Raw genomic sequence first — 10,645 nt, 5'->3', positions numbered from 1 at the left:
ATTCATTGCACCTGTATAGCACCCTCCACACCTGCTGAGTTAAAGTCCTGATTCTCCCTGCTTTAAAATCTGTTATAGTAGGAAGCAAAGCTCTTTGACAGAGAAAGATAAGTGCCTTGGTGAAGAAAGCAGCACATCTTTAGATCTAAACAAAATGAAGTCACCTGGTGAACTCTAAGGATGATGTTAATTAAAAAATAAACAACCAAGCCCAGTATTGGCTGAGTCAGCTGCGGAGAAAAGACCTGTGCATCGTACTGGTAATTGCAGCCCTGTAACCTCTGGAATGGGTACGGTGCGGATTGCAGCAGGTCAGGTCGCTGCGGGTGGTGAGGATGCTGTCCCCGCGCCCTGGACCCTGGCGTCATGGGCCCCTCTGCTTCACACCACCGCTGACAGCTCTGCCCTAACCCTGTGCTGCACTGGACTCTTCTCCAGCACTTGTCCCCAGCCACAACATTTTCATCAGCTGGTCAGTGTCAATCTTGGCAGTATTTAAAACTATGACCTGCAAGTGAATGACATCGTAGCTCATGACCAGAGAGCTCTCGTAAGGTACCCACTGTACATCTTAATTTTAAGGCACTTCAAGTGAAGAGCTTAAAACATGCACATCGATAGTGAAGGACTGAAGCCCTAATTCATGTTATTAGGTTGATTTATTTGTCTTCCATCACCACCCATCTCTGCATCTTGGCTGGTCCTTGGAAGGCTTTAATTTCTATTACAGTGCAAATAATAGAATAAAGGACCAGAAATCTTTGTCTAATCAGTTTGCACAATGAGAGATTGTATTTAGTTTTATTGAAATATCAGTTGACACTCGGTTTCAAAAGCAGTTACACATAAGTGTGAAAATTACTCCCTCCTCCATGTTCATTGACATAAGCTCCTTTACAAATATAGTTACCTTTGAGTAAAGGCTGCTTACAATTTTTAGGGGGTTTTCCCTTCTTAAATTATGAAAGAAAATGATTTAGCCTATTTATTTTTCTCTAGTATTTTACTGTAGTGATGGTTTATATGCAAAATATTAATATGAAATTGTTACAAAAAAGACTTGAGCTCATGAAGTTATTGTTCAGCAGAGATGGTAAGTAAAAACCGAGTAACTTTTAAAGTTTTTATTTTAAAGTTGGAGAAAAAATTATGCTATATACATTTGGCTTGCAGAGGAGCAATTTGATCTGATTACAAATTGGTTGATGTGAAAATAGTCAGTCAGGGAAACAGTCAATATAGTCAATAAGCTATATAGGAATAAATTATTGAGGTGGTGAAATATATAATTAATAGCTACTTATGAGCAAATACAGCTAAGGAGAGAGACTCCTGATACAAAAATTTCTACCATTCCTCAAAGACTCTTCAGGGTGAACAGGGTGATGCAGGAGTCTTGTCTCACCCTGCACATCTGGTCTGGTCTGGAGGGATGCAGACCAAACCAAATATTTTTATCATATTACTCAGCTAAGCATCTAAAACTAAAAAAAGTAAGAAAGTGGTGCTGGATTGTACTGTCCTTTCTTTTTCTAGTATAGAACAATTTGTCTCTTTTAAGGGGCATTTACTAGCCTCTCACTCTTCCCTTAAGTACACTGTAGTTAAATGGGTTTCTATAAGTAATGGAATCACAGCTATTGATTACTTTTAAATTGTAGTAATGTTGCATAATATGATATCGGCAGCTGTGCTATGATAAAATAGCATGTTACATCCTAGTTGAGTCAAGGGATGGAGGCCTGACTCATCCCCAGTGCCAGTGTGGGGGGCAGGTACTGCAGCCACCCACTAGGAAACAGCACTTGGCTCCCCAAGTGGGTCTTCACAGGCAGGGCAGACTTGATAGCACATAGACCTCCTTATACAACTACCTTAGAAAAGATGGCTCTGAGTCAGAAGGAAATCCAGAAGAGCTCTTATGCAGCTAGCTGAAAAGCATAAAGTCAGGGATGGCTACATGTACATGGAAAAACGTGTGGAGTGCTGAAAATGAGGGGTAATGCTTATCCTTTGTTCCTGAAGGACTCTTCTTCCACCAGCTTAACCTTCAGTAATGCTCAAAGTTATTTTTAGGTTACAATTTGTACTTCTGGAGCAGGGTGTCAGACAATTTTCTAAATTTGAACGATGGTATGACTCACCAGGTATCTTTGAGAGCATTTTTTCCATGTAAATGAAAACACTGCTCCTCCTTTTCCAGAGTTCTAATGGATTTAATCCATTGCTACAGGGATTTATTAGGCTGTTAATTAACTTCTTACAAGTATTGTGGTTCATTTACATTTCTGATTATGACACTTGCTTGTGTGCCTTTTGAACTTTTGTGATTCTGTAATTGCTTGGCTAAATAGTTAGGACTGAGAGCCCCGCCACATGTTCATTATGCATCCAAATTTCTCCTCCTAATTATGAGACATGAGCACATCAATGATACAGGACAAGGAAGGAAGGTCTTCAATATATACAGCCAAGGGTAAATGTTCCAGTAAGGAGAAGAAATGGTCTAGGGTGCTGCAACTCTATACTAAAAAAAAAAAACAAAAACAAAAACAAACAAAAAAAAAAAGGTAGGGAAAATGCATAAGAGGAAATATGACCATATGCCAATGCAGAAATTGCTACACAAAGATGTCTGACATCGCAAATCTGAGAACGCAGTCCAGGAAACTTCTCTGATGATAGTGAAAGAAAGCAAGGATTAAAACTGTAAGAAATATGTCGGAGTGATTCAGTGTTTAGTTGTGATTCTTAGCACACAGTGATTAGCTCTAAACTCTTCTTGCAAACCGTTAAACACTTCCATATTCCCTGCTAGTGAAACTAACTTTTAAGACCAACATGAAAACGGTAGTTACCCAAAACTTTGAGCACAGTTCTCCTTTCTTCATAGGCTTCCATCATACCCTTTGCTGCTTTATTAAAAAGATGCAGAATTGAAAGGACTATTGTCAGCAGAAAACAGAGCAAAACAAAACATGCACTACTTAGAACAGAAACATACAGTGCACAAATTCAATACAAGTGCTCCTCTCCATCATATCCATTTGGATCTCATGGCATATTCTGTCACCACTGGCAATCAGGGTCTTGATTGCACCATTAAAATGTCATCTGTCTTCTCTGTTAGTGAAAAGTGGAGAAAATATTAGCTATTTGTTCCATCAGACTGGAACAAATACCCTTTGTATTTTGCACATACTTGCTTTGAATGGATCTTTTAAACAAATGCAGTTGGTGTTCACTTCTGGACTTAGGAACTGTCAACTTGCATTCTTGCAGTTGTTATTTTTATATATCATTTAATCAGATACTGCATCAGGTTTCCTACCATGATTTAAAGCCACTCCTTCTCTACGTTTCCAAGTACTTAGCATCTTTAGAAAGGCATTCAAACACCTTCTGAAGAAGCTGTGTTTAGCGACAATAACCATCTTAGTCATTATTTGGCTGATGTGGTTAGCAAAATTATTGTCGTAAATAATACCAGTCATAGCACTGACAGAAATACTCTGAAGTGTTCAATGTTTTTTATGTTCTTGGCGTAATTTAGTGTAAATACAGTACTTCATAATATATTAATGAAAAACTTTCATAATGTCTATTAGGAAAAATAAGACAGCTGAATCTTGGCAAAAAAAGATAGGCTTGTTGTGCAGTGAGACTCTCTTATAAGTGCAGCTTACTTAAGATACGAAAACAAGAGCTGAATCAGTTAGGAAAAGATGAGATAAATTACATATAATCCTTTTTATGTTAAAGATCCATGTGTCTGTTAGCACTCATATTGGGTTTGTGTGTGGCAGGGTGCTGGTAGCAGGGGAGGGGCTACCAGCTGTGGCCCCCTGTGAAAATCTTCTCAAAGTTCCCCTGGCTCCAGGTTGAACCTCTGCACCAAGGCTGAGCCAATTAGTGATGGTGATTACACCTCTGATAACATATTTAGGAAGGGGAACTTGGGAGGAGGAGGAGGGAGATACTTTTGCAAACAGTGAGGTCAGTGGAGGAAAGGAGGAGGAGAAGGCAGGGAAGGTGAACCGGAGCAGAGGGTCCCCCACAGCCTGTGGTGAGAGGGCAGGCTGTGCCCTGCAGCCCATGGAAGCCATGGGTGGAGCAGATGCCCACCTGCAGCCCATGGAGGACCCCACGCCAGAGCAGGTGGCTGCACCTGCAGAAGGTCAGGACTCTGAGGAAAGCCCATGCTGGGGCGGTCCGTTGCTGGAAGGACCAGGCTGGAGTAGTTCATGAAGAATTGCATCCCATGGGAAGGACTCATGTTGGAGAAGTTCCTGGAGGACTGTCTCCCATGGGTGGCACCCCACACTGGAGCAGGGGAAGAATGTAAGGAGTCCTCCCCCTGAGGAGGAAGGAGTGGCAGAAACATTTGATGAGCTGACCACAACCCCCATGCCTGCACCCCTGTGCTGCTGGCAGGGAGGAGGTAGAGAAATCAGGAATATAGCTGAGCCCAGGAAGCAGGGAGGGGTAGGGCAAAGGTGTTTATAAGATGTGATTGTATTTCTCACTGTCCTGTTTGATTGCTAAATTAAATGGTGGTAGGGTTCAAATGAAATTGATGTCCTTTTTCTTCCCCAATCAAATATGTCTGTTGTCCATGACCATAATGGGTGAATCATCCTTCCCTGTTCTTGTCTCCATCCCCAAGCCTCTTATTGTATTTTGTCCTCACCATCCCTGAAAGGGGAAAGAGTGAGCAAGTGGCGGGGTGCTCAGTTACCCTCTGGGCTTAAACCACAACAGCATTCTTGAGCATGTGAGCACATATCACGGAGGTATCACGGAATATAAGCACTTGTGCTGTAAAGCTGTACCAGAGTGATAACTGTACCCATATCAGTGGTTCACGGATTTGATACTAGGACTCACATGTGTCTGTATGCTGTTAGGGCTGCTCCCAAGCCAATACTGCAATGAAGATGTACACTGAGACTTGTGGTGTCATGTCACTTGTAACAAACCTTTCACGTTCGTGTTGGGAGGAGGATGTAATACTGTAGTGATTGTTGGCTTAGCATTTAGTAGTGGTAATCGAACAGCTTGTATCTTTATTTTAGGGACCTGGATGAGAACATCGATGACATCAGATTAGCTGTTTCCTTTCTAGGTCTAGCTATAGTATGTGAGATCAATCCAAAATTTCTTGCTGAGTTCTTAGTAGTATTCTTCATGTCTTAAATGAGACAGAGGTTGCACCCTTGATATTTGTGCTTCAGTCACAGACATTTATTCTTTACAAGGTATTATTGACCTGATCTAGGTTAGACTCTGTATTACCTCCAATTATTATTTATGCTCTAGCAGTGTCTTATTTTTGTGTCAGTTTTCTGTTTGGTTATTCCTATATATTGGGTTTTGAATTTCTTTCTTTTTTTTTTTTTTAAGTAGATTCATATTGAGCTGCCTCCACCAAGCTTCCACCATCAAATCTGTTTTTAATATGAAACGCCTATACATTGGACCGCTCATTTGATGCTGGTGGTGGTGGTGGTGGTGGCTTTTAGATCTTTCAAAGAAGATTGGTAACCATCCTTGTGTTCTGTTAAGCATCTTAAAGGTTTGATTACATGGGTGCTGATAACCAGATCAAGACAAGCACAGCATAGTCTGCCAGTAATTTAACAAGACTATTAGGTTCTTTGAAGAAATCAATATCTCAATTTGTATGACTGAAGGTGTTCAGAAAAAGGCTAGGTGTTACTGAGTACCTGCAAAACTGAATAGCAATAAAATGCTGAAATAAAATCAAAACACAGGTTTACCAAGTAAACCAGCTATACTCAGAAATGTTAATACCATGTCTGACTATTACAGCTTAATCTGTTGACACTGGCTTTATGGATCTATTTAGTATTACAGTGCTTATATGATAGAATCCTGTGTGGCAACATGCGATATACTTGTACTGTTACCTATAACTTGAGTAATTTATAGTTCTTCTTTAGAAGACGGGTAGGTAGAGATCAAATTTTTTTCTGAGGTTTCCAAGAAAATATCCTGCATTCAGAATCAGCACTGAAACAGGTTGCCCAGAGAAGTTGTGGATACCCCCTCCCTGGAAGTGTGGGGGATTGGAACGAGATGATCTTTAAGGTCCCTTCAAACCCAAACCATTCTATGATCCTACGATAATACCAGCCCTCACCTCACAGCTCTGCCACTCTGCCACAAGCATAACACTAAAAGGCCATAATTTGCAGACCAGCTGCAACTGTTGCTGAAGTCAGTGCAGGCTTCAGTGTTTTGGCACCGCTCAGGTTCGTAGTCATTCACAGCATCAAGAAAATAATGATCAGTGGAGAAACTGTAAATTAGAAAAATCTCCAGATTGTTGCTATTAATGAAGTTAATGATCCCTCAGACTAAATACAGTACAGCATATACAGAATTGCTCCGCAACTGAGATAAGAGATGAGGATTAAATTAATGTTACTGTGTCCAAGGGACTGAATTCAATGCAACTAATATCCAGTGATTTGTTAAATATAGATTGAAATTCATTCCTTCTATGTAAAATGCTTTCAACAGCCTTCAAATACAGTTCTTAAGCTTCCTCTAGGAAAATCAATTTGGAGGTCATGCAGTTCAGATTTACAATAACAAAAAAAAGGGCCAACTTGGGCTGTTTTATGTAGGTTCAAATCTATTTGATCCAGTTCTGTTCACTCTGAGTGGATATAAACGGCAAACCAAGTGACAGCAATTGCATCATGTACAACATCTTCCTATGGCTTATTTACTTCACAGCTGCAGCTGGTGTTCTGCACCCACTTATACCAGTTAAAACCTACAAGTAAATTTTCCAATTCCTGTTGAAATAAATGGAACTGGTCTGAAAAATACCACTGTATTTATCGGTCTTCAACTTAGGCTCTTAATGAAAGACAACTTTGTTTCTTTTTAAAATACAGAAATTAAGCTGCCTCTCATCAAACAAACTGAAAGGCAAGCTTTTTCTCCCCTTTCGGAGGAGGACAGTGTTAACCCTCAGACTGGCATTTAAGATGTGAAATGATTTCTGCATCACATTTTTGCTTGTTGTTCTGTTTTTCTCCTGGTAATTCCTAATGCATCCAGCTGAGGTCTCAGGCTGCACCGTGCTCATCACTGCACAAACCTACACACCAGAGCTGGGTGCCAGGACAGGCGCCAGCTCGCTCCACCAGCAGATCCAAAACCCAGACCCCAGGGTCACAGTCCTGAGCCTCTGCTGGACGGGACGGCATGTGCACTTGGGCTCTGGAGGATGGCGATATGGGCAAGCAGAACGCGGACAGCTTGTCCTTTGGAGCAATCACATATATGCCCTGGATATGTCATTTAAATATATATTCAAGAATTCCTGCCCTAAAGAGCTCTGAGGTCCAAATTAGTTCTTAAGGACCTTATTATTTCAGATCTTTTATTGGGAAAAAAATGAAGAAAAGAATTGAACTGGATTTCTTTAACTGAACAAATAACGCTGAAAGTAAAAATAAAAAAGGAGTTTATAAATCTAATTATGAATTTTTATTACCATCATTTTGCTTCCATGTGTTGTTAAACAGCTGTCATGTTTCCCAACTCTGTGTTTTGCTACACCATGGATAGAGTCTTGCTTTTCCCAGATGTGCTGTTCACAGAGGTATGTTGTTACCAAGTTAGAACTGAAACTCCGCTACTGACATGAGCTTCGGTATGTATTTATTATTAATACAGAGCATCCAATAATGTTGTGAGCTTGCTGAATTAAAGGTGAAATCAAAGGCATTTTGCCTGTCAAGACCTTAGTTCAGAGTTCTCAGTTTATCTTGCACTGGATGACAATGTGTCACTGATTTCTGAAACGGAGCAGGCAGCTACCTTCATTATATTGAACCAGCCTGGCAACTTTAAATCTGCACTCAGTGGTGAATCTACCACTTGTTCAAACTCTGTATGGAACTTTCCATGATAGACAATTCATTTTACACTGCTATAGCATTAAATATATTGAGTGTGCATTTACTACGTGCATCTGTCTATGATGAAGACACCTATTGGTAAGGGGTGGATGAACAAAAAAATTGGTGCCCCAACAAAATGCAAAGTTCAATACTGGAAGCTGTACTGGCAAGATGTACATTACAGAGCTGGGCTTTAAACATCTGCTGTGTGGACTGCCAGCATGCTCTCTGCTTCATCTATTTTTAGGTAGACTCCAGTCATCAGCAGGCTACAGAAAGTTGCTGTTATTTTAAAAGCACACACTGTTCTGTGCAAAAACTAGAAGTGACCAGTCCTTAATGGACTCCTTACTGAAAGCAGCATAAGCTTCCCCATAGTTCTCCAGGAAAATGTATTTGTCTTTTCAACCACCTCTGCTCCAAGTGCCCATAATACATCACAGGAGGTATCCTCTGCCTCAAAGGCCAAGAAATGGGAGTTTCTGGGACACTGAGGAGGTGAGACAATCCCAGAGCTGTTGGGAACACCTAGCAGAGTGTATCAGCAAAAGGGCCCATGCCAAGCTGGCACATCTATGGTGCAGAAGGGCAGCTCGGTACCTCAGTTGGACACTGTCTTGGCCATGTGCTTCAGCTCCTGCCCTGCATCTCTTCATTCCCTTGTCCTGAACCACAGCGAGCTAATCTATGTCTAATGCCAAAGCATTCTGAAGATACCAAACATGGTGTTCAGATGACCCATGCCCATCCTTTATCCTCATGTCAAAGAGTTTTCTGTCAGCTGATTTGAGGCTTCAGAAACACCTGCCTGACAGGAAACACTGGAGAAAGGGATGGTTTGGGTTGAACATGCTGAACCTGGTGCTGAGGGACTTGGATGATTATAGCTGGCACATGTCCTGTGCCACATCTGAGATTGAATCCAGCCCCATACATGACTTTAAAAGTGCAGTTGTTTTCTCCCCAGTTCCCATAATTATCTTTCATTTTATTTTCCTAGCTTCAGTCAGGACTTGGAAAAAAGCTTTTCAGCAAAGGCTTCCAACTCTGCATGCATAATCTTCTGCGTTTATGTTCATCTGAGCTATGCTTATAACATATATCATCACAGAAGGGCGGGCAATTAAAAACGCAATTAATTTCTTGCTAATTGAATATTTTCTGAGTAATTCACAAACCTGGATCATTACCAACAGCAGGCAAATATTTAGAACTGTTAGCCAGCATCTAAATGCATCAGAAATAATCATCTGGATTTGCACAACTTCTGCTCCATCTGCATAACACAACATATGCCCCTGTCTTCAATCAGAGGGGGTGTGAAGATCTGCTCCTTAGGAGGGAGACTGTTGTGTATTTAGGAGATGCTGTCTGGGCTTTCCTCTGATTACTTCTGTTGTGGAGTGGAATTCTGCTCTATATCTGCCTTTGAGGAGCTGCATGTGATGCTCAGCAGAGGCCCTCCCTCCACCATTGCCAGTGGAAGGCAAAGGAGAGAGTGTAATAACACCTCAGTCTTCCTGCTGGGAGGGCATCTGAGGGGCTGGGAAAAAATGAAGCAAGGTGTGGATGCTCACCATCTGGAGATCAGACTCCAGGCTTGAAGAAGGGCCTGGATTCCTCAGCTTTTTTGCATGGTTCAGCAGACTTGAATCAAAAGGAGAGATGTCAGGAGCGCGTGGAATTTAGAAATGAGTGGCTGAGTCCAGAAGAAGCTAGCCAAGAGCTGTCACAAAGTAGGGAAAGCCTGCCTGGACTGCCTCCAAAGGGACTTGCGACTAAGGGGAGCAAAGCCTTCTCAGTACATCGTTGGAATGAACCTGCAGCATGGCAGTATGCCCGGGTTAGGGATGGCATCAGGACTGTTATGATCCATCTGCAATGAATTGAATGTTCAATGCAAGAGCATGATGTGTCCTTCTCCAGAAGGGATCATTGTCCTTCAGCCAGAGGTCTGCAATGCACTGTGGATACTGTCAAAAGCCTTCGGTGTGCCCAAGCAGGGGTTTCCCATGCAGCAGTCCAGGCAAACGACACGAGCCCAGCTGCAGTTATGTCTTCTGCAAGAGAGACATTGCTAGGTGATACCAGGTGGTTTTACTTGTCCTGTCCTCAGAGACCAAGAGAAATATTGTGTCTTGGTGATTTTTTTTTGACATTTTCTGTTACCTTTACATCCCATTTAGTCCAGAAGAAAAAGGTTTGGTTTTGTCCTTTGCCAAGAGCAAGAAAGGAAAAATACTTCTGTGCCTCTTCAGACTTTCTTTCATCTTGATCACTCAAGCCCTTGTCATCTTGACAGACAACTGTTGCCTGCTCTAGTACCAATATCAGCTCACAAGCTGTAGAGTGATAACATAGCCCCCTGGGGAAGCCACCGAGTGAAGTTTTGGCCATTGATTAAATAGAAAATCATCCACCTATGCCCCTGTGTTGGACCTTGCCAGGGTAAAGTCGAGGAAGAAGCAGTTTAGTTTTAAATCCTATTTTATTTTACATATGGTAAACATTTGAACCATCCAAAGAGAATGTGATATTAGGAAATGATCCTCTGCTGCATGCCAGCTTCAAACAAATCTCAAACAACACTGATAAAATCAGGAAACCTTTTTTACTTATGCTGTTTCAAAGCAAGTTACTGAATATTACTTTATCCTCTAGGTAATATGAAATTTCAATCATGCTACAACACTTGGAATCTA

The sequence above is a fragment of the Athene cunicularia genome (genome assembly GCF_003259725.1).
Source record: "Athene cunicularia isolate RWA chromosome 7 unlocalized genomic scaffold, athCun1 chr7_part2, whole genome shotgun sequence".
Lineage (NCBI taxonomy): Eukaryota > Metazoa > Chordata > Aves > Strigiformes > Strigidae > Athene > Athene cunicularia.
The sequence above is the reverse complement of the archived record's forward strand: the minus strand, read 5'-3'. Positions refer to the sequence as shown.